General features: G+C 37.3%; 1 protein-coding gene and 1 pseudogene across 1 annotated transcript in view; one reads left to right on the top strand and one right to left on the bottom strand.

Moving 5' to 3' along the window:
• The window catches only part of Cnot4 (CCR4-NOT transcription complex, subunit 4), a gene marked incomplete at its 3' end in the record, with an annotated part of 115,938 nt that extends 90,260 nt beyond the window's left edge, over window positions 1-25,678 (bottom strand). Inside the window, 1 exon segment of the mRNA XM_005405477.2 lies at window positions 25,433-25,678.
• On the top strand, window positions 5,797-6,609 carry LOC102011882 (annotated as a pseudogene).
• Window positions 25,679-25,992: the final 314 nt, after the last annotated feature.

Genomic DNA, 25,992 nt, shown 5'->3' with positions numbered 1-25,992 from the left:
CCAAAAAAAAAAAAGAAAGAACACAAAATTAGTTCCAAATGGGTTACACACTTTATAAAGTATAAAAATACAGAACCTTTAGAAAAAAATAAAGAAAATCTTCAGGACTCAGCATTAGGTAAAGAATGTCTTTTGTGTATTGTGACACAAAAAGCACAACATTCAAAAGGAAGAACTGGCACACTGGATTACACATAAAATTTTTTTTCCCCGTAATGTTGTGGCTTGAGTCTAGTATTCTGCACAGGCTAGCAGGCTAATTACCGTACCACTGAGCTACACCCCTGGCCACAAAATTTGCCTAGCAGGAACATGTCCAATTGTCCTTGATTCAATTCCCACCAACACATTCAAAAACAACAACCTTTGGCTGGGGATGGACTTCGAGAACACAGCACTTGCCTAGTATGTGGAAAGCCTTGGGTTCAAACCCAGAACCACAACAAAAAACAATTTTGCTCTATGAACCCTATAAAAAAGATGAAAAGATTTAAGCTAGAGACTTGAAAACATACTTGCAAACAACGTATTTGACAAAGAACTTGTACCTACAATACACAAGGGGTAACTGAAGAATATAGTGTAGGTCTTAAAGCCCTCATTCAAGAGGGACTTTATGAGGTATGATCAAAAATACAGTGAATGATGCTGCTGAGTGTCATTCAATGGAAAGAAAGGCTCATAAAATAATTATTGTGTGTTCTTATTCACCAGATCTAGCACTGTGTGACTTCTGGCTATTCCTCAAAGTGAAAATGAACATGTTTTTTTTTTGGTACCAGGAATCAAACTCAGGACCTTGTGCCTGCCAGGCAGGCACTTGTGCCACTGAGCTATATCTCCAGCCCCTTGAAAATGATCATGAAAGGTAAACTTTTTGAACAGATTTAGGGCATCAAGGAAGCCACAAGAGCACAACTAAGGACATGAAAGAAGACTTCTAGAACTGCTTCAGAAAGTAGCAAGAATGATTGGTATGTGCATTCAAAGTAAAGAACAGCATCTTGAGGGGGTCTGATGACAACATATTTTACTGTAAGACATTTTTTAAAAATTTACATACATACCATATTTTTTGATCTCACCATTGTTTAGAGAACTCTCAAAACTCCACAGTAAAATAATAATCCAATTAGAATATGGGCAAAAGACATAAGCAGATATTTCACTGAAGAAGATATACAAAGTACCAGTAAGTACTTAAGATTAAGATGTTCAACATCTTTAGCCATTAGGGACAGTAACTAAAACCACAATAAAATATCACTAAACATCTATTAGAACTACAATTTTAAAAAAGGGATAAAACAAAGGAAACAGAGTGAAGAGACAACCTACATAATGAGAGAAACTAACTATAAACTCTGCATCTGACAGGAAGTTAGTATCTAAAATATAGTATAAGGAACTCAACAGCAAAACCAAAAAATCCAATTAAAACCAAGCAAAAGACATGAACAGACATTTCTCAAAAGAAGACATACAACTGAAAGATGTACAAAATAAATGTCCACTATCATTAACCATCAGGGAAAGAAAATAAAAATTAGCTATCACTTTACCCAACTGAAATAGCTATTATGAAAAAAATGCAAAGAATAACAAATGTTAGTGTGGGTTTGGAGGAATAGAAGCCTTCTATACCACTGGTACAAATCTAAAATAATACAACTGTTACGGAAAATAGTATAGAGGCTCCTCAAAAAATATAAATTGAACTACTATACCATCCAGCAATCTCACTAATGGGTACTTATCCAGAGGAAATGAAATGAATATGTCAAAGAGATATCTATACTTCATGTTTACCGCCTCACTATACTACACAGTGAGTCCAAGGCCAGCCTGAATTGCACAGCAAGACCCTGTCTCAGAAAACAAAACAAACAGAAAAAGAAATACAGGTAGGATACTGATTATCAGATGGTGAGAAGAAGAGGGAGATAGGGAGATATTAGTCAACAGGTATAAAATGACTACATAGAAGGATTAAGTTTTGGTGTTCTATTACATTGTAGAGTGACTACAATTAACAACACTGTACATTTTTAACTAGATGAGACCTCAAAAGTAAACATCTCTGTAATCTAAAGCTAGTCAATAATTAGTAGTTCACTTAAGGGCCAGGGATATAGCTCAGTGGCACAGTGCCTGCCCAGCAAGTGCAAGGTCCTGAGTTCGATTCCTAGTACCAAAAAAAAAATCAGTAGTTCCCTTAAAAAATACTCAGATTTTCCTCAAAAAACTAAAACTAGAGGTTCCATTTGACCAGCTATCCCCCTTCTAGGTATCGTCCCAAAAGAGTTAAAAGTATCATACTATACTAACATATACATACCCATATTTATAGCAGCACCATTTATAAGAGCAAAATCTTGGAAACAGCCCAGATGCCCATAAACAGGTGAATGAATAAAGAAAATGCGGTTTTCATATACAATAGAGCACTACTCTGCCATAAAAAAGGATAAACTGGAGACATTAGGTAAATGGATGGACCTCAAGACCATAATTTTAAGTGGAATAAATCAGACACATAGGTTTAAATATTTCAGTTTCTCTTGTGTGAGAAACCCAAAGGGTAAATAAGGACCAAAATGGAGGACAGACATTGGAAAGTAGGAAGAACATGTTCAGATGGGAAGGGGACCAACAGGGAGGAGGGAAAGGGGAAGGAAGGGAGAAGGAATTAAAAAGAAAAGAGAAACTGGTCAGAAAAACTGGCAATAAACATTTTGGAAATGAGGAAGGGACGAAGCATTGAAGAGAAGGGAGCAGAATGGGAAAAAAAAGAATTAAGATACATTATGTACAGATACACAAATTCCCTACGATGAACATTATCATTATGTATTATAAATATGTACCAATTTTAAAAAGTACTCAGATTTGAGTTATACACCTGCTGCTTGGTTTTAAACACAACTCAAGGCTTAATCCTAAAAAGCACTCACTAAACATCATATAAATGTGCTTTCAAAAGCTTTTTTTCCAAAAAAGATTAGACTTTTAAAAAGATTAATATAAATTAATATGAACAAATCTTTGAAATATCAATCATAATATTGGTGGAAGGGGTGAGGAGGACCGGCAGTAATAGCTGCTAGGATCTAAAACGTTTAAAAAATATGTGATAGCAGCCTAAGTATTTTTGTTTGCTGGGTTTTATTTTTAAGCAGACATTATTTGTCCTTATATACAAAATTTTCAATTTATATTTTTCTAGTGAATAAATTTGCCTCTCCTTTAAATTTTAAAAGTATGTTAATAATTGACATATTATAAAATTTTATTATTAATTATCCTAATATTAACACAGAAAGCAAGTCAACTATCAAATCTGACAATTCTCCCTCCTCAAAATTCTTCCAGGCAATGTAAAGAAAAAAAAAGCTATGCTTATGTAGTACCTGGGCAGGACATGACAAAAGCCAAATGCGTTAAAAAAAGGAAAAAAGCTCAAAGCTTTAAAAAGTTAATACTAAAAGAATAAAAACAAAAGTAGTTCACTTCAGAAAAAAATATTTTATAACATAATACTAAAATAATTTTTAGTGAATGTATGAAAGATAATTAATTGAAATAAAATAACACCATATGTATTAAGGCAAAAGAGAAATATAGTGGGACATGGTGGCGTATACCTATAGGACCAGCACTCTGGAAGTCTAAGGCAAGAAGACCACAAGTTTGAGCCCAGCCTGGGTAATATAGTAACTTAAAAGGTCCTGTCTTAAAAATAAAAAGGGCTGGGGATGTAGCTCAGTGTGAAGGCCATAGGTTCAATCCCTAGTACTGCAAAGAAACAGAGAAAGGAGAGAGAGTGGGAGAGGGAAAGGAGGGGGAGAAAAAGAGGACAGAGAGAGAGTAATTTAGACACTTAGGACAGGAATTTTGCCAGGGAGATAGCTCAGTGGCATAAATGCCTGCCTGGCAAGCGCAAGGGCCGGAGTTCGATTCCCAGTACCAAAAAACAAACAAAAAACTAAAACAAAAAAACCCCAGAAATTTTCCAAAAGAAACATAATACAAACCACATTTGTAATTTTGAATTTTCTACTAGTCATATTAAGATAAAGAATAAAAACATAAAATTAATTTCATTTAACCCAATGTATCCAAAATATTATAGGCTCAATACATAACCAATATTTTAAAATTACCAAGAAGATTTATATCTTGTTTGTTTTTGATAGGAACCATTGTAACTTCCATATGTATTTTCACATCAGTACATCTCAATTCAGACTACCAACATTTCAAGTGCTAGTTGGACTAATAAGTACCATATTGGACAACACAGGTCTAAGAAACAACCTGAAGAATTTCAAGTGTCAAATTGTGGTATGATTATTGATCCCAGTAGTGATCTCTCAGTCAAAGTGAAAGTGATCAGAGAACACTTGTCTTTAGGAAAAGACTGCAAAGAGATTAAAAAAAAAAAAAATGAACTGTGAAGTTCTTTTTAAAAATTCATTTATTTATTTACTTACTTTTGAGACAAGGTCTCACTATATAGCTTAGGTTGGCCTCAAGGCAAACCTCCTACCTCAGCCTCCCAGAGTGCTAGGACGATAGGCATGCACTACCATGCCTGAATTCTAAGTGAAGTTAGTTATTTTTAAAAACCAGTCTCCAAGGTTCTTTACATGTAGTGCACAGTAATACTCCCCTAGATATCATTAGCAGTATTGTGCATGACAAGTACAGAGTACCTAATAAAAATGTCTTTAATTTTCTCCACAATTTTACACATGATTTCTTCTTCACCTATTTGTATCAATTTTCTTTTTATTATCATGTCCAGTATCATTGTTGGAAACCTCAATTAACAAAAATAAAACCCCCACAGAAGGCCATAAGAATGCTTTGTGAATAGTTGAAAAAAGAGTTTAGTGTATAAAATACTAATGCAAGTAGAGCCAAAAGTCCTAAGAAATACAATCCTGCTGTCTGGGAATGTAGTAAAACCCACAGGACAGGTATATAAACAGGACACTAAACATGGCAAGAGTTGGGGGAAAGCAGCAGTGTTGCTACAGGAGATTACAGGCAGTAAAGAACCAAGAGACCACTATTGAAAGAGTGGTCTCGACTTTCATTCAAAGTAATTTTCCACAATAGCAACTCCAAACAGCCCTTTCTTTCCAACTTTTCTAGGAAGACAGGTGGGAAAGAGAAGGGTTGGTGGGGAGAAATGAAGGAGGCTATGAGCCATCTCTGACAACTCTTTCCCTAACCACTCAAACACAGACTCAAAGCATCATGAAATGTGCTTCTATAGCCAAGATGATTCAGTAAAAAGAGCCTAGAACTATCCTTCTAACCCTACCAACTCATGAAATTCCTTAAATATGGTACAAAATCCCTTACCATCTACATATGCAAAGGATCACTCTGACTGCTTTATTAATAGAAGGTATAGAAGGCAAGGTAGAAGCAGGGAGATATGTTATAGAAGGTCATTACCCAGCTGTCATTATCCAGCAAGACATAACGGTGGCTGTAAACATGGGGAAAACTGAATGAATTCTCTATCTTTTGCAAGTTAAGCCAAAAACTTCATGATGAAATGAATGTGAGATGTGAGAGTAAGAGTTAAAAATGATCCCAAGGTTTCTGGCCAGAGCAAGTGGAAGCTGCCAACAACTGAGATGAAGAAGCCATGAGGGCAAAGCAGATGTAAGGGCAGGTTTAGAAGGGAAAAGCAAAATTCCATTTTGGACATGCTGAGTTCGATATGTTGAACAGTTATGCAAGCAGAAATATTATACATGCACAAATCTGGGTGGCACAATGGAAAGTTTTCAAGAATTGGAGAATGAAAAGATAGAAGTCCAGAACTTTGTGGGGATTAAAGTAGGAGACACAAAGCGTAAAAAGAGATAATGGAATCTAGAGGAAAAGGTGTATAGTAGTACACACCTGTAATTCAGCACTCTGGGACATTGACACAGGAGGACCACAAAGTCAAGCTTAAGTCTGGGTAACTTAAGTGACTTGTGAGACCCTGTTTCAAAAATAAAAAAATAGGGCTGGAGATTTAGCTCAGCGGCAAAGCGCCTGCCTGGCAAGTGCAAGGTCGTGAGTTCGGTTCCCGGTACCGGAGAAAAACCAAAAAAAAAAAAAATAATAATAATAATAAAAATTTAAAAAATAAAAAAATTTTAAAAAGGGAGCTACATCCCATGCCTTCCATCTGCTTCCATCGCTTGCTTCAATAGCTCATCAGGCCCCCAGCAGCCAGAACAGTGCAGCAGATCGAAACCAAAGAGACCTTTCAGCAAGCCTTGGCTGGTGCAGAAGACAAACTTGTAGTAGTTGATTTCTCAGCCACATGGTGTGGGCCTTGCAAAATGATCAACCTTTCTTCCATTCCCTGTCTGAAAAATATTCCAATGTTTTGTTCCTTGAAGTAAATGTGGATGACTGTCAGGATGTTGTTGCAGAGTGTGAGGTTAAATGCATGCCAACCTAGTTTTTTAAAAAGGTGAGAAGATGAGTGAGTTTTCTGGCGCGGATAAGGAAAAGCTTGAAGCCACCATTAATGAATTAATCTAATTGTGTATTCTGAAGAACATAACCTGCTATTGGCTGTTTAAAACTTCTGATTTTTTTTATTTACCAAAAATTATGATTTAAACTGTATATCCAACTGCCATCTGATTATAAATGATAATAAAATATTAATTCTATTTTTTTTAAAAAAAAGAAGGGCTAGGGCAGTAGCCCAAAGTAAAGACCCTAGGTTCAATCCAGAAAAACCACCACCAAAACAAAAACAAAAAATAAAGGACATAATAGGATTAGTCCTAGTGGATTTCAGGCAAGTCTTGTGTTAAGGCTCAAATGTAGCAAGGAAAAAGCTCATCATCAATGTAACACAACATTCTGGAGAGGCCAGGGATTTAGCTGAGTGGTGCAGTGCCTGCCTGGCAAGTGCGAGATCCTGAGTTCAATTCCCGGTACACTCCCACCCCCCAAAAAAACAGTCTGGGGAAACAAACTCTTAGTATAAGTTCAACCTTTCTTTCATTCAAATAAACTTAAGTGACTTGTGAGACCCTGTTTCAAATAAACTGATGGCTTGCAAATAAACTGTACCTGGTAAAGTGGTTGTAGAATTTCTTAAATTAATATTATACAGAGATCAGAACAGTGCCTATCATCTAATACACATTCAAAGACAACCATGTATCAGTTAATCAGATGTAAAATAAAATTACTGCAGCAAAAAGAGATTCATTTTACATTTTTTCTTCTTCAGCTATGTGGGTTCCCAAGTATAAAGGAGTAACAAAACAAGACTCCAAAAACTCATCTGGAGTAAAAAAAAATGTCTGCAAATGCTAATGTCTATGCAGTATTCCTCCAGCTCAGAAAACTGGCTCTTCTTTAAAAAAAAAAAAAGAAAAAAAAAATCCCATAAGCATTTTAATTTATTTCTCTATCCATCCCACATTAATGATAGTACAACTTATTCATCCAACAAGCCTGTATTGAATACTTATTATATGCCAAGTACAACTCCTAAAACCTTGAGTACATCAGAGAATAAAAACACTTGTGCTTACTGGAGGTAAATCAGCAACAAATAGCATATATAATGAGAAAGTGGATTGTATGTTTGAGGACAGTTGTTAAAACCATAAAATACTGCAAATATTAGGGCCTGAAATCCAACTCTAAATAAGTAGGTTAGGCCTTTTGAAAAAGGTGATTATTTGAACAAAAGTTTGAAGGAGCTGAGATGTTATACGGATATATGAGATGTGACTGAAATATACAGTGAATGCCTAATTCATAAAAATTATTACAGTAGGGGCCAGGGATTTAGCTCAGTGATGCAGTGCCTGCCCAGCAAGCGTGAGATCCTGAGTTTGATTCCCAGTATCCCCCAAAAATAAATAAAATAAATAAAAATTATTACAGTAAAAGATTGCTACAAATCTTGCTCAAAACACTCACTCTCATTTCAAACATATTTAGTCCATCAATCTTGCCATTTTCTAAAGCAGTTTTGAAAGATCTCTTTGCTGAGATTTCCTGTGGCTGCTTCCATGTCCTCTGGACTCAAAACATTCACTTTTCATGGTTTTTTTTTTTTTTTTTACTTTGGGGAAGAGCACGAAGTCACATGGTGCCAGTTCAGGTGAACAAGTAGGTGAGGACATAGCATAATGTTTTCACAAGGCTGTCTTTTCTTTGGATGGCACTTGTTAGCTGCATTCATATTTTTGATCAGACCTCAGAAAGATGCTCACAAAAGAGCACTTACAGAACTGCTTCTGAAAGTGATAAGAAACCCAGCTAAACCTGTAGGACATCTTTGAGAAGTAATCATTTCCTAAGGATTCTAAATACTATCAATAAAGCTACCTGCCATAAGCAATTTCCAAGCATCAAGAAATTAAACTATAAATACATAAACAAGCAAGCAAAAAATGAGAAACCGCTTAAGCATGATGCAACTCAAGACTTCCAGCTCACCAAAGGCAAACCCAGGGGGCAATGAGGTAGAACAATTCAAAAGCCAACCACCTGGACCCTCTGAAGTGGTAAAGTGGAAGTAACAAAGCAGATGAATGACGCTCTAGAAAAAAATCAAATCAGAAATAATTTCTCAAATAACTGCAGAGATAGTGACCATAATGAGAGACATGCTTAGTGACTGTAGAGCAGATGGGGGGGCCACTTAGGAAAACAATGGAAACTATGAATGCCTAACATAGTAAAGAAATAGAATCCAAGAAACAGATTCAAACAGACATCCAGGAATTGAAAATTCCATTGAAAACATACACAGAACAATGCACCAATGTGAGCATGGAATACCAGATACAGAAGACAGGATTGTGGTTAACAATCATGAAAAGAAAAATTTCTTAAAAACAGGAAGGGACCAGGAAAACTCAACCCAAACAGCTGCTAGATGATGCAAAGAAGAATAATGTAAGACTGACTGGATTCAATAAAAAAGGTGATAGTGCAAATGACATAAACCAGTTCACAGAATAATGCAGAAAACTTCAATGGCAGTGAAAAAGAACTTGACATACTCATAAATACGGCATATAGAACACTAATAAATCATGATCAAAAATATCTACACCACAGTATACAGTAGTGAAGATTTCACAAATTCAACACAAGAATAGAATATTAAAAGCTGTTAGAGAAAAGAAACAAATCACATATAAAGGAGAGCCTTTTAGAATCACAGTTGACTTCTCAACATAAACTCTCAAGTCAAGGAGAGCTTGGACTGAAGTATTTCAAGAAATCAAGAAAACAACTTCCAACCCAGATTGATATACCCTGCAAAACTATCTTTCAAAACTGATGGACAAAGCCGGGGATATAGCTCAGTGGCACAGTGACTGCCTAGCAAGCACAAGGTCCTGAGTTCAATTCCCAGTACCAAAAAAACAAAAAAAAAAAAACTGATGGACAAGATATTTCCATGACAAAGAACACCTGAAGAAATTCATGAACACCAAACCAGCACTCTAAAATGTTCTGAAGGACATTCTAGGTAACAAGGACTACAACCCCGTAAACCCTAACAGAATAAATACACCAGGCAAGACAAACAAATAGAGGGGGAGAAAAAGAGAACCAACAACAGGAAAATAACATGAGAAGGATAAGTCAATACATATCAATTATAACCATCAATTTCAATGGTCTTAATTCACCAATCAAAAGAAATGGACTGGCAGGATGCACCAACAAGCAAGATTCAACAATATGCAGCATATAAGAAACATTTAATTCAAAAAGAAATTCACAGACTGAAAGCCGAAGAATGGAAAACAATACTCCATGTGACAGGAACCCGGAAAAAAGCAGGGGTAGTTATTCTATCTGTAGATAAAATGGATTTCAAGCAAAGATTGATTAAGAGAGACAAAGAAGGTCACTACATCTTTGTAAAGGGAACAACCCAAAAGAAGAAAGATAACAGTCATAAACATACATGAACGAAATACCAGCATACCCAAATATACAAAACAAATATTAATGGACACGAAAAATCAAATAAGCACTAATACAGTTGTAATGGAGGACCTCAATATGCTGTCACAAATAAACAGATCAATCAGACAAAATATCAACAAAGAAATATCAGAACTGAACCAAATTTTTGAACAAATGAACTTAGTAGATGTCTACAGGGTGTTCCATCACACAACATCAGAATATACATTCTTCTCAGCTGCACATGAGACATTCTCCAAAATACCACATACTAACTCATAGAACATGCTCAAGTAAATGCAAAGAAACTGAAATTATCCCATGCATATTATCAGAGTATAATGCAATGAAATTGAAAACCAATGGCAAAAGAAAACACAAGAACTTCATAAACACATGGAAATTAAGTAACACCTTCTTAAACAACCCAAGGGTCATAGGCAAAATTAAGAAGAAATTATAGACAGTTTCTACAATTAAAAATAATGCCAGGACAGTGGGCTCCTGATTTACAAACTCAATTCGTTTGCAAGAGATGGTTGTAACCTGACTTGGTTTTAAATCAAGACTATTTTTCCCCTAAGAAATAATGGAAATACCCATAATGCATTCCAAATCTCCGAAGCATCCCTTAACTAACCTTTTCATAATAAAAGCGTTGTTCAATGTGCATAATTTACCAGAAACACCATTAATCTTCCTAGTGTACTCACCAAAAAGTTATAACATGTGTCTAGTTTACCAGAAACAACAATTTCATACTGTACTCACCATTAAAACTGACATCGTTGGCTTGCAGGAAGAGAGGATGAAATGGAAGGGGGTTACTGTTTAGAAGGGAGTTCCCTTCCCTAAGAACATCAGGAATCTGGCTCTCTTATGTCTTTCCTCTCCTTGGAAGAGCTGACAGCCCACTAGGACCTGCTTCTGGCTCACTAGATCTCAATCTTTTCAGAACTACAAACTGGTCTGTTTGTCTGTTTCTGTCTTTTAACACCATTCCTTTCTGTTGTGACTGCTTTCTGTATCTTCCTTTCCTTCCTTAGCTTCTTTACTAGTTTTTGGGGGGCCATTTTGATAGCAGTAATTGTAGCAATTATATAAAGCCCTGACTGAAATCATGTTCACCAACATGTCCATCTGAGCTCAGACTGATGCTTACATATGCCTTTCTGGCATCATGAGTCTTTATTTACAATCCCACAAGCGGCCAGCATTTGGGTCATAACTCAAGACTTTGGTCATAAATTGAACCTAAAATTCCAGTTGTAAGCCAAGTTGTTTGTATGTCAGGCTGGTTCTAATTTAAGGGTCCACTATACAACATACATAAACTTATGGGATGCAATGAAAGCTGTCCTACAAGGGAAATTTATAGCGATAAATTCTCATATCAGGAAAACAAAGTGAGCTCAAACAAACTAATGTTGAGCCTCAACCTTCTAGAAAAAGAAAAGCAAGTCAATCCCAAAGCTCATATGAGGGAGGAAATTATAAAGATCAAAGCAGAAATGCAATGGAGACTAAGAAAACAATACAAAGAATCAATGAATCTTTGAAAGATTAAATAAGATTGACAAATCCCTGGCCAACTTTATCTGAAAAAGAAGACTCAAATCCGTGGAATTCAAAACAAAAAGGGTGACACCACAACAGATCCTCAGGAAATCCAGAAGATCATCAACACCTACTTTGAGAACCTATATTCTAATAAGATGGAAAACACAGAATGGACAGATTCCTAGATACATATGAATTACCAAAAATGAATCAAGGAGATATAAATATTATAAATAAACCAGTATTAGTCACTGAAATCAGGGACATAATTACAAATCTACCCACAAAGAAATGCCAGGCCCTGATAGATTCCCTCCTAAATTCTACAAGAAATTTAGAGAAAACTTAATGCTGCTACTTTTCAAACTCTTTAATGAAACTGAAAGGGAACCAATAATCCCAAAGTCATTCCTGGAAGCAAGCACTACCCTGATACCAAAACCAGAGAAGGATCTAACCAAAAAAGAGAACTACAGGCCACTCTCCCTAATAAACATAGATGCAAAAATCCTCAATGAGCTACTGGCACAGAGAATGCAGCAAATTATCAAGAAGAGTATATACCATGACCAAGTAGGATTCATCCCAGAGATGCAGGGATGGTTCAACATACACAAATCAGAAAATGTAATACACCATATTAACAGAGCCAAGGACAAAAACCTTATGATCATCTCAATAGATGCAGAAAAAGTGTTTGACAAAGTTCAACACCCATTCATGATAAAAAAAAAAAATGGAAATAGTCTACAGAAAATTGGAGTAGTCTTTACCTCAATCTGATAAAAGGCATCAATGACAAAACAAAAGCCAACATCATACTAAATGAACAAAAACTGAAAGCTTTTACCCTAAAATCAGGAACAAGACAAAGATGCCCACTGTCACTACTCTTACTCAATATAGTTCTGGAAACTAGCCAGAGCAATCAGATATGAGAAAAAAATAAAAGGAATAAGGGTAGGAAAGAGAGAAGTTAAATTATCTATTTGCAGATGACATGATACTCTACATAGGAGACTTCAAAAACTCCACCAAAAAACTTCTAGATTTAGTAACCAAATTCAGTAGATTAGTTGGATACAAAGTCAGTATTCAAAAATCAATAGACTTCCTACACAAATAGCAAACTCATTCAGAGAGAAATTAGGAAGATGACTCCTTCATAATAGCATCCCCCAAAATGAAATAACCTAGGAATCAATCTTCAAAGGAAGGAAAAGACCTTTACTTTGAAAACTATAGTACTCTGTACTTAGGATCCCCACCTTTCAAGAACAGAAGTGAAAAATGTGTTATAAAAGTAACAACTGAAGAGCTAGAAGAAAGATGGAAAAGTTTCATTCTTGGAAAGCAAGAGATTTTCTTTTTTCCATGAGACACATCAGAGTGGGACAGGAAAGGTAAGGATAGCATGGCATTTGGGAAGCCAAGGAAGTTTCAAGGTGGAAAGGGGTTGACATAGTCCAGTACAGCATTCAAAGAGAATGATGACAGAAAAAGAACCCTTTGATTTGGTGGTATGATGACCACCAACCACATTAGAGCCATTTTAGTAGGCTGTGAATGTAAATGCAAATCAGATTGTGAGAAAATAAGGATGTGGTAAGTATAGACTGTGATAAAGACCATTCAGTTAAGAAAATGACTACAAAGATGGCAAGAAAACAAATTACAAAAACAGCACCCTTAGTTATTATATGGCTACTTTAAGAGAATATATGAACTAGAGATGAGAAAACTTAAGACTGCTTTTGGCAAACATTCTTAAGTTTTATAGTACAGAAGATGTATTACACATGCTGTTCAGGGCTTGGCCACTTGCTAACTGTGTGATCTTTTCTCACTTGTAAAACAGAGGCAAAAGGAACACTAATTTTCTAAGTCTGCTGTGAGGATTAAATTACTTAATCTTTTAAAAACAATTAGAAAAAAACAATTAAAACATTGGTATGTTGTAAACATTTACTAAATATTAGCTATTATTATACACTGCTGAAATGAGATGGGGGACAGAGCCTAGAGAATAGGAAAGAAAGAAATTAATATAATTATTGCCCAGTAATGGCAAGAATTAAATGGAAAGGCCTTAGGGCTTTTTCTCTGTCTGCTTCCACTGCCTGGAAAATAGTTCCATATGAGGTGTGACCAGAACATATAGTTAATATTTAAATTTGAGGGCCAGGGATATAGCTCAGCAGCTCAGTGCCTGCCTGGCAAGCGCAAGGTCCTGAGTTCAATTTCCAGTATCAAAAAAGAAGTAAATTTGAATATACATTATCATTAATCTCCTTCAAAATACTCCCTCTTACTTTAGATACACTTATTCTATCATTCTTCTTACCACTTTTTTTTTTTTAATGATACATCTAGACATATATAATGATAATATTGGGTCTTTTTTTACTTCCCTCTCTTAAGGTTCATTTATCCAATAAATATTGAGTGCTGATAAATATGTTTATTGAATATCAGGTATTATTTCGGTTGCTCCTGATAGATCAGTGAAAACAGACCAAAGTGCTTCTGTGCACATCAAGTCAAATACTTCTATGCCACCAAGGACAAGGGCACTCAAAACCATTTTCCACAGTAGGTAATATAACTCAGTGATAGAGTACTTGCCTCTTGCCTCACATACGTGAGGCCCTAGGTTTGATCCCCAGCTCCAACAAATAAACAAAACATTTCCCACTAAATAACATTCTAAAATCCCTGATTTAAACAATAAACCCTGTAATGACTCCCCCTTATCAACCATAACTATATTTCTCTGCCTTTGTTCAAAATATTCAGCCACTGTTTTCTATTATATCTATCAGGTTTGTTTTCCATCACTCCTTTAATTATCCCTTAAAAAGCTATTAAACACGTCTACTTCCTAGACATAAAAAAAGTATATTGAGTAAGTCTTCAAAATTTGTTTGATTCCTTCAAATATATATACTAACAGCAAAAACTTATACTTTATTATATGCCAAACACTTTTAAACACTACATACATTACCTCACTTATCCCATACAACAATCCTAGGTCTTTTCACAAAAGAGGATACTGAGGCCCAAAGAGGGTAAAGAAGAGTTCAAGGAGCTTGCCTTGAAAACTATAGGTTACTGAAAACTATTAAAGAAAAAAAAAAAAAAAAAACACTTGTTAGTCCTTTACTCCAAATACTGAGAACAGTATTTCCTTTAAGACCATGCCAAGTTTTTTAAATTATAGAATTTAGTAGAACTGAATAGCATACTATGAAATGTTCTATAGACCTGTCTTAATAAACAACAAAAAATACAATCTAGGGTAAGGGCAAAGCTCAGTGGTAGAACAAGTTTTGAATCGGCAAGGAATTCCCAAACACATGCACACAAGGTATAATGAATAAACACGAATATATCATATGATACAAGAGCTCCTCAAAGCTTTTGAAAAAATTTGCTAGGCCAAACTGCACACATACTAATAAAAATAAAAATTAAAAAAACAAAAATATATGTGGTCTAACAAAATTTTCTTCATTATATTATTATTTTATTCATCCTTGTTTTCATCTGGATCAAAACAGATTTGAATACAGTAGAGGGAAGGTATTTACCTTTTTTTTTTTTTGTCTTTTTTTTGAGACAGGGTCTTGATATGCTGTTCAGGCTGTCCTTGAGCTCACTTTGTAGCCAAGGCTAGCCTCAAACTCACAATGATTCTCCTGCCTCAGCCTCCCAAGTGCTGGGATTACAGGCATGTAGGAAGGTATTTATCTTAAGGAAAGACTACTAGCTTTATCTTTTGCAAGGAAAAGTTCCCAAAAGTACCACTAAGTAAACTACACAGGTACTCTTCAATGTATCTCTACAGCTAAAGGGCCTCTTAAAAGGTTTCTAAGGATTCATTGAAAATTCATGAAGTTATTTTATAACAGATTACATAAAATTAAAAGGCAAATATTCTTCCATAAAACAATCTTAACACAAGAACAGAGTACGTGCACCATACTATCATTTTCTTCTCTTACCAATTTCCCTATCCCCCAGCACAGAAAAGACATGAATTTGCCAAGTTTTAAGATATAGAGATTAAGATACATAAACCTGGATAGGGACACTAGCATGATTGAGAAAAGGCCAAAGACCAACCTTTCCAACTAGTAATAACAGCCTACCTTAGCAAATAAAACCTAGAGCACAGATAGGGACCTCACAAATCCTTCATACACACACATACTCTGTTGGTTGAGGACACATTTACTACTCTCTTCTTATGAGACTGTATTTCATCAAGCACTAGATATATATCCAAAAAAAGAAAAAAGAAAATCTCAAGAGTGTATAACAAAGGCAGCAAAGGAAACAGAGCTATTGCTGCCTGAGGCAAAAATGTACAGGAACCATTATTAAAATCTGAGGTATTCCCACTTCGTTTGTTGTCTTCCACCTTCTTCTAGGTACATAAAGCACCTACTCTCTAGGCTTCTGGTGATTGGACTAGATGTAATGGTGGGAAGCATGTGGTAAAACAAGACTACTCATCTCAATATTGGGAAGCAAAAAAAGAAGAGCCAAGGTCCCATAATCCCTGTCAAAGGCATACCCCCAACAACCTAAGAACCCTGCACAGGCCCTACCTCTCAAAAGTTCCATAATCTCTCAATAGCACAGCCCTGGGTGTCTGGGGGAACATCTAACATCCAAACTGTTTAGTAAATGGATTAAAATTTTTTGGGAAAAAGACTGGGTTTGCAGCTACCACTAAAGATAATTCTCCAATACTAAAGTTCTCCTATACTGATACTTAATAATTTCTTCCCTCTCATGTACTCTGGGTGCAATAATAATCATTCTCATGATTCTCCTGCACAAAGGATGCCTCAACTCAACCTTAAACCCAAAACTAACACATTCAAACTCTTGTTAAAACACCCAAGGAGAATGCAGCACATTTCTAGTCTAGTCATCCTATCTGACAGCACACATGACAGGCTAGACTAACCTTACCCACCCTTAAAGGAGCTTGGAACTAGCAACACTTAAGGCCTTATTTCATCAAAATTTTCTGCCAGCCTTTCTTAAGCAGGTCACTGTTTGTTTGTTTTTTAATCTTTTTGAGACAGGGTCTCACTATGCAGTTCAGGCTGGCCTTGAGTTCACTTTGTAGCTTAGGCTGGTCTTGAACTCGCAACGATCGTTCAGCCTCCCAAGTGCTGGGATTACAGGCATGTGCCACCATGCCTGCCTTAAGGGGGTCACTATTAAACTTTAGAGATACCTAATAACATTTACTGGTTATCACTATCCAAATATGTCTCCTAATATCCCTTCTGACTAATAAACACATTGAAGCAACTGATGCATAAATCTCTCTTTTGCTTAATGTGAAGTATGTTTTATTTTTTGTTGTTGTTGTTTGCTTTTTTTTTTTTTTTCAGACAGGGTCTTACTATGTAGTTCAGGCTAGCCTTGAACTCACTTAGGATGGCCTCAAACTCACAGTGATCCTCCTGCCTCAGCCTCCTGAGTACTTGGATTAAAAGCCAATTCTTGGATTACAGGCATGCACCACCACTCCCACCTTCAGTATGTTTCATTTCTTAACGGTTTATTTATTATCCAAGCTGTTATTCCCCAATAATGAATATCTACAATTATTCAAAAAACTGGTAGCTATTTTCTACTAATTTTTTTTAGTCATTTGAGTAATCCTTTCCCCAAACCAAGCTCTATGTGGGGCACAGTTGTGCAGGCCTATAGTCCCACCTGAGACAGAAGTACCACTGAGCTCAGGAGTTTAGGGGCCAGCCTAGACAAATTAGTATATAACCTTATCTCAAAAATAACAAAAACAGGCCAGGGATATAGCTCAGTGGCTCAGTGCCTGCCTGGCAAGCATGAGGTCCTGAGTTCAAGTCTTGATACCAAAAAATAAATAAATAAATAACAAAGCAACCTGGATGTGGATAAATCATAGCTCACCATGGAATAGAAAAAGAACACATTTCCTCTGTTCTCTACGCTCCAAAATCTTACTGTTCCTTTTGGATATAGGACTGAAGAGTAGACATTGTCAATTAGCTTCCAAATCCTATGTAATTTCCACTCTAATATATCTCAGAATGGCCTTTTACTTAGGTGGCCTGGTCTTCAATTTTTCAAACTAAAGTCAACTGTCAACCCCCAAATAAGCCTCACACTATTGAAAGAGCAATCTTTCTAAAAAGTCCTTCACCATGTTATCTTCTGCCCCTACTAACCTCTTCTGGGTCCTTATTGCTTGGTAGATCAAATTCAACCAAACTAAGTACATCTTTCATCATATAACTTATAAACTAATCTTCCACCACTCCCGAAAATTAACACTTCGTTCCATAGAAATCAGACTCCTCACATCCCTCTCACATCATGCTGGTCCCCACCATCAAGTGTCTGCTGCTACTTCCATCCCCCACATGGAATGTAAGGAATGTTCTTCTGGAGATGCTCTGTCATATAAATAGTCTATATTCATCATTCAAGTTCCACTTTCTCCAGAAAGCCTCACTCCTATAATTAACATACCCTTCCACTAACACACTGGACTCTTAACTATATATATATATCATACATTATTTATACACTGCTTTGGATAGTACTAGTTAGATTATTATGGAAATGTTCCTGACAAGATGAATCAACTGGTGCTTTCCAGTAAGCAGGCCTATAACAAGCATTCAAAGACTACCTGAAAGATGACTGAACAATTTTGATTTAAAATTCGAGATATTTCATTGTTTCAAAAGAATTCTAGTACTAATGAAATGTTGTGATGACTGGGGTTTGCTTTAAAATAATGCAGGGCAAAGAGTAGAAAAAAGATTGGTAAATAAGTTTAGATGAAACCAAATTGGCTAGAAGTCAATAATATGTGAAGTTGAGGGACAGTGACATAGCAGTTCATAGCTACTTTTATACTTGTTTAAAACTTTTCTCAAAAGAAAAGTTTCAGCCGGGCATGGTGGCACATGCCTGTAATCCCAGCACTCGGGAGGCTGAGGCAGCAGGATCATTGTGAGTTCGAGACCAACCTGGGCTACAAAGTGAGCTCAACGCCGGCCTGAACTGCATAGTGAGACCCTGTCTCAAAAAGACAAAAAAATAAATAAAATAAAATAGAAAAGTTTCTTTCTAAAAAAGTACTAACACCAGCTGGGAACACATATCTATAATCCCAGCTACTCAGAGGACTGAAGCAGAAGGGTGGCAAGTTCCACGCAAGGATAGGCAATTTAGCAAGATCTTATCTCAAAATTAAAAAAGCTCTGGAGATGTAGTCCAGCAGTAGAGCATTTTCAAGTGTGGATTCAATCCCCAATACCAGGCCCCCCAATCAAAACTAATATTGTCTTGGGGCTGGGGATTTAGCTCAGTGGCAAAGCGCCTACCTGGCAAGCGCAAGGTCATGAGTTCGGTTCCCGGTACCGGAGAAAAACCAAAAAAAAAAAAACAACAAAACAAAACAAAACAAAAAAAAACTAATATTGTCTTCATCTCATTTTTCTGTAAAGATTTAATGTGACAGGAAAACTACAGCATCCTAATTTTCATCTAAGAACTGGAATTTTAAAAAACAGATTAGAGGAAAAAAATATCAAAATAGAAGAGATCACCACAAAAGGAAAAATTAATCTTACCATCAAAGCAATAATGCTGAATTACAAATATTCATTTAATTTTAGCATTCATAAAATGCCTCCCCAATAATTACTGAAATAAAAAAACAAAAAAAAAATCATAAGCAAAATCTGGACAGGAGAAAAGATCTTTTTCCTTTTTAAAAAGAAATAAAAGCTGTTAACAATCAATGCTTGGGGCTGGGGATTTAGCTCAGCGGCACAGCGCCTGCCTGGCAAGTGCAAGGTCCTGAGTTCAATTCCCGGTACCAGAAAAACAAAAACAAAAACAAACAAACAAAAAAACAATCAATGCTCTGTAACCCAAATCAGCCAATGTTAATTCAGGAAATTCATAATCTGAATACACCTGATGCTCTGCCTGGCAATAAGTTAAGAAGGTTCACCGGGCGTGGTGGTGCACGCCTGTAATCCCAGCACTCGGGAGGCTGAGGCAGGAGGATCGTTGTGAGTTCGAGGTCAACCTGGGCTACAAAGTGAGTTCAAGGCCAGCCTGAGCTGCATAATGAGACCTTGTCTCAAATATACCAAAAAAAAAAAAAAAAAAAAAAAAAGAAGGTTCTAAAATAATCAGAAAACAACATTTCCTCTTTATTGCAAGGACTGAAAAGCATGCTTGAGAAATTCCAGACATCTGGCTTTATGACAGTGTATTTATTTGCTGCTGTTAAGGAATACTTCACTTCTTTGATAGTTTCAGTCAATAGCTATTACTCAAAAATCAAGCACCATCTCCCCACAATATGGTTCACTAATTCCTTCCAAAAAGTATACAAACATCTGTTGTTGTTGCTGTTGGTGTTTCTAGACTGGGGCATCAAACCTAAGTTTCCTACATGCCAGACAAGCACTCCACCAGTGGACTACAACCCTTGCTCAACAACTCTTTATTAAGTAGAAGATTTTTATTCTTCTAATTATGCTGGTTGTTTTTTTGTTTTTGTTTTTGTTTTTGTTTTTTGCCTTGACTTTCCTTCTTGTTCCATACTGGTTTTTAGTCATGTACACAAGCCAATATAATTATCCTGATTTCCAATTCTACTTTATAATTGCTTTAAATTCTCAAGAGGTGAGATTTTAGTAAGCACACTAATTTTTTTTTTTTACTTTGAACAGATATTTGACATATACACCTATACAAATAGCAAGGTTTATCATAATAACAATACATTATCTGGGTCGGGGATATAGCTCAGTGGCACAAGCGCCTGCCTGGCAAGCACAAGGTCCTGAGTTCGATTCCTGGTACAAAAAAAAAAAAAAAAAACCCATACATCATCTGCCCATCACTTAATACAATTAAAACTTAAAACAGGACAACTCTCCTGTATAAAGAGATTTTAGTAATAAAGAAGGCATCTTCACAAACTGCTTAAAAGAAAAATAAGCTCAAAGTGCCTTGTACTATCTTTAAATTTTCCTGTTCCGATAAAAACACAAGCCACTAACAAAGAGGAACTGGAAATTAACTACAAGCAAGCAATAGGCTCTGCAAGAAAGCTCAAGGTCCTGGGTTCCATCCTTAGCACTGCGAAAAATAAAAAGAGGGCCAACTAGTCTTGAAATTCTCTATGAGCAATTTTCTGATTAAAAAAGGAGTCATATCATAAAACAGAAATGTGAAATACTCACTAGATCATATTGCTACATTTGGAAAAGTTGCTATTTATACTAGCTTTTCTAATAAAGAAGTCCATATAATGAGATTAAAAATACTTTTGAATTAGTTCTTTTAGGAAACCACTTAATACAGGATTAAAAAGTCCCAATAATTTTTTCACATTACAAAAATTGAGTAAATTATATCTATAGTGCACTCAGAACTTTTGAGGGCAAAAAAAATTTTTATATATGAGATTATATATCTATGCAAGATACACAAATATATAAAATTTTAAGAGTACAGGGCAATATGGGCTACATAGTGAGATCCTGTCTCCAAACAAACATACAACTCAAAAAAAAGAAAAGAAAATTTTGGGGATATTGCCTATATAGTCAAGAATAAGTATTTGCAACTTTTTTGTGGTAACTCCAAAGTAACATAAAGATGGTAAAATGTCACAATGTGTTAACAAGTTTTATCCAATACATGCTATTCCAGTGGGATGAAAACCATTTATAAGTTCCATTTAGATTAAGAAATCCTTTGAGAAAAATATGTAGTACATTCTAGTTATACTGTTTCTAGAACAGCAAAAACCTCTATAACCTATTTCCCTACTGTTTTCTTTGGAACCAAGTGAGCCAGATGCAACTTTCCTCACAGAAAGTCAAGATAGTATTATAGCCTGAAAGAGAGTTAACTGAATTTTCAGCAGAGGCTGAAGTTTTCATAATCTAAAACTTTCTATCTCAATTAAACAGTCTACAAAAACAATAAACACTGAGTTGGGATAGATGTCAAAAATCAGTTATAGTGATATAAAAAATTCATTGAAACAAAGAATAGAGTTTCATTTTAGAGCCAGGTGTAGGGAGGAAGAGAAAGCACTCTAAAACCAAACTGCTCAGACTAAAAAGTTAGTTTTTTACTTTCTTATCATTTTTTTTTTTTTTAGACAGGGTCTCATTATGTAGTGCAGGCTGGCCTTGAACTCACTTATGTAGCCCAGGCTGCCCTCGTACTCATGGTGATTCTCCTACCTCAGCCTCCCAAGTACTGGGATTATAGGCGTGTACCACCATGACAGTTTTTCATTTTCTTAAAACACATAAAATCTTTTTTTTTGGTTTTGTTTTGAGACAAGGTCTCACTATGAAGTTCAGGCTGGCCTTAAACTCACTTTGTAGCCCAGGCTGCCTTCAAACTCACTACGATTCTCCTGCCTCTGCCTCCCGAATGCTCGGATTACAGGTGTGCGCTATCACACCCAGCTCATAAAGTCATTTTTAAAATAAAACACCCCTAGGCCAGGCGTGGTGGCACATGCCTGTAATCTCAGCACTTGGGAGGGTGAGGCAGGAGCATTGTTGCCAGTTCGAGACCAGCCTGGGCTACAAAGTGAGCTCAAGGACAGCCTGAACTGCATAGCAAGACCCTGTCTCAAAAAGACAAAATAAATAAATTAATTAAATTAAATAAATAAAATAAAACACTCCTGAGAACACTAGCATATGTGAGGCCCAAGGTTTGACTACCAATATTACAAACATAAATAAAATTCCCTTAGTGGTAGAAGTTCATCCTTAGCCAACACCCTCTTTCTTGGACAAAGTAATGATTTACAAGCTATTGCTAGCGCTCCCTTAGCCTAAAGGGCATTGAAGGGGATCACAAAACAATTTTACTTTCCTGTATTTTGCTATTTGATTACAAGTGTTCAACCTAATAGAACTGAAGAACTCCCTGTGCAATTTTCAGAAAACAAATTGTACAGTATGCCAACTTTAAGTAATTCATGTTTAAAACCTTTTTATACAAATAATCTATTCATTTAAAGAATTTCACTACTTGAACCTGGCAGAAAGTAATGCAAATTATCAAAAGAAAGTATGAAGGTGAAATGTTTATAAAGTTACAACTAAGAACTTAAACCTATAAAAATTATTTCTGAATTCAGTTTCTTACTTCCTATGAAAGTGTCACAGATCTTTTTCTTTAGACATCCCAAAGTTCTCAAAGTAAATTCACTTTTAACTCACAGGGCTGAAACTAAGAATTTGATGACAGAAGAAAAGAGTAAAGTGGTGGAGAGTTACTTTAGAAAATATTTAGCCAACCAAATACTTTTGTAAAAGAAAAGATGAGCCAGCAAGGTGGTGCATTCCTGTAATCCCAGCACTCAGGAAGCTGAGGCAGGAGGATCACTGCAAGTTCGAGGTCAGCCTGGGCTACACACGAATTCAAAGACAGCCTAAACTACACAGCAAGACCCTGTTTTAAAAATCCAAAACTAAACAGAAAGAAAAAAATTAAAATCATCTACCCGCTTCTGACAGACAAATAGTCCTCTCCTTAGAACATGTTGCTTACGCTTCAGCCAAGTATGACTGCCAAAGGTTTCCAGACCTGTGCTAGGGTTATATACAAAATGTCAAGTCTCTCCACCACATGTATTTTTTACTTGGAGTTGAAAGCAGTTATATTAAAAACACTCCTATTGGGGCCTGAGATTTAGCTCAGTGGCCCGTCGCCTGCCTGGCAAGCATGAGGTCCTGAGTTCAATTCCCAGTTTAAAAAGAAAAAAACTATTAATAAACTCTAGGTAATACAGTAATTTTTTGAAATTTCAAGTTATAATTTAGGATAAGGTCTGCTCTTCCTATTGCTTCCAATTCTTAGAAGGGTAGGGTTTATTTAGTTTCTCCAAATAGGGATGAAAGTCGCTGAAAGGAAGAAAGTTTTATAAACAGCTTTTCTAACCTTACTTGACATTTGGTAAAAAAAAGCACATGCAAGTGACTATATGAACAATGTTAAGTTTCCTCAAGTTCTGTAGGTAAAATATGTAGAAATTATAATAATTGTAAAAGTGAATACAGAGGAACTGTATTTGTATTTATTCTTAAGGTATTACTACTTTCTCCAATAAGACAAGACTGCTGCATGAGATTATTACTATTACTTGAAATATTTCTACATACATATTAAGAACACAAGGTCTTAGTTATGTCCAAATTTGACATGTATGTATCTGATTTACATAATCTTCTTTGCTTTTCTGGTAATTCTTCATTTCAAAGTTGCCTATTACAGCAAAGATTCTTTATTAGTCATATTTCTATTTTGTTTTCATTAAAACATGTACATCATTAGCTTCTAGTTTTCTGCTTTTCACTGTAGACAACAAAGTGAACACCACTAAATGTATGCATAATGGAGAACGTTGTGATTGCTTTTACCTAGTCCCTTTCTTTTCTGTGGAAAATGTAAGGGATTTAAGTTTACTAAAAGATATACATACCACTGTCTTTTGCATACACAACTAACGTATTTTCCAAGACAATTTATTCAGATAAGTACTATCTTGAAAATGTCTAAGAGAGAGTGTCCCAACTGCAAAAATACTAAGTACTTCTTATATTAGCTAGAGGAAATTTCCACGCAAACAATAAAATATATCATCAATTAAGCTGAGTATCAATATAACTCAGTCAGCAATCAGTTCTCAATATAAAAGGGATCTGTAACGCACATACAATCAAAATATAATTTATATTCGCTTGTGGCGCTCACAGATGAATTTGTGTGCATGCCAGATTTATTTTATTTTGAAATGCTTAGGCTAATATTTATTGGTGTAATCAGAGCCTGAGGAGAGGCAATTCAGAGGAATGCTTGGTAGCACGGAAAAGGTGCAAAATGAAAAGCAGAGGGGGATGCCACGACCCAACACAGCGAATAATCGACAAATAGCTCACTGACGGCAAAAATGAAAACGTTTTGTCCTGAGCAGCTGAACAAGATCTTTACTCAAACGTTTAATAGTATCCTACCTCACTTCATTCACTTCCCAACTTCTACTTTCCAAGGACCCACACGGGGCATCCCCTTTTTCTGGAAGAGTGGGTTGAAAGGATCTACAGGAAAGAGGGGCAGGAATGGACACTTCTCAAGAAGGCTGGGAAACAGCTGGGTCAGAAGGAGCAGCAGCAGCAGCTCGGTACTTAAAGGGCAGCTCGTAGATGACAGGTGTGAAGCAAAGGCTGCAAGTCGGAGGACGCTCCCGTCTGGCAGACACGCTGGGGTCTGGCTGCAAGCTTCAGCCGGGCGAGGACTAACTCCCGATTGCTAGCACCGGGGGAGAACACACAGCAGGACGGGTGGGCGCCAAGCCGGGGGCTTAGCAAGCGGCAGCGACACGGCTCGGATGGGAACGGATGGCTCTGGTCCTGGGAGACCGGCGCCAGCGGGAAAGGACGGCAGAGGAGAAAGGGCGCTGGGGAAGCGAGAGCACTGAGACCTCAAAACCCTGCCCCTCTAAAACTGTGCGGGAGAGCCGGAGACGCGGAGACGCCTCGGCTCCCCGGGCGAGGAAATTCTCGAAGGAGTCGGCGCCCGCCGCCGCGCCGCCGCCGCCTGCCCCGTTCCCTTTTCCTGGTGGTAACTGCTGTGGCGTAGAGGGGAGAGCGGGGAAGAGGAGGAGGAGGAAGGCCGAGGAGGAGGAGGAGGCTGAAGAGAGGCGGGGGGTGGGGAGGAAGGGGGGTGCGGCCTGCACAATCCCCGCGAAGCCTCCGCGCTCTCGTAGCCGGTCAGCCCCGGGTTTCCCCTAAGCCCAGCCCCGCACACTCACCCGCCTGCCGTGCCTCGCTTTTCCCTTCGCCGACTCCACGCGCTGCCGCGTCCTCACGAGAGACTACTGAATGAGTGTCGAGAACAAAACTCTTCAGAACCAGGCCTGATTGCTTCAGCGAGTCCGACCTTTACGGCTGAGAGAGACTCTCAGCTTTCGGTGGGTTCCACAGCCAGACGGGCCACCATCTTACATTAGGGTAAGACTCCTCCGGCCTCCGGTGCGCAGGCGCACGCCGATTCGGCCGGGCGGGCCAGGGGGGGCGGGGCGAGCGGCTGAGTGGAAGGTTGCGGCGGTCGCGCCCGCGGCACTCTGGGAGTTGTAGTCCTCCCAGGGCCACCGCCCCGAGGCAGGCCGGGAGTTGAAGTCCCTACAGCGAACGCGGCGGGGAGCGCCCGCCTCACGTGGCTGCTAGCCGGCTGTCTTCGTTCGTGTTTTTGCTGTCGTCTCTGAGGTCGGGTGCGGCTCCAGCGTGCTTTGGACGATGGATTTCCTTAGTGTTTGCGCATCCTCGGGGTCCGCTGACGCGAACTTTACCGGTTTAGGGGAAGCAGCGGACA

Source organism: Chinchilla lanigera, unplaced genomic scaffold, assembly GCF_000276665.1.
Source record: "Chinchilla lanigera isolate Chin_1 unplaced genomic scaffold, ChiLan1.0 scaffold00093, whole genome shotgun sequence".
In the NCBI taxonomy this organism is placed as follows: Eukaryota; Metazoa; Chordata; class Mammalia; order Rodentia; family Chinchillidae; genus Chinchilla; species Chinchilla lanigera.
Note: the sequence above shows the minus strand (reverse complement) of the source record. Positions and strands in the feature narration are given on the sequence as shown.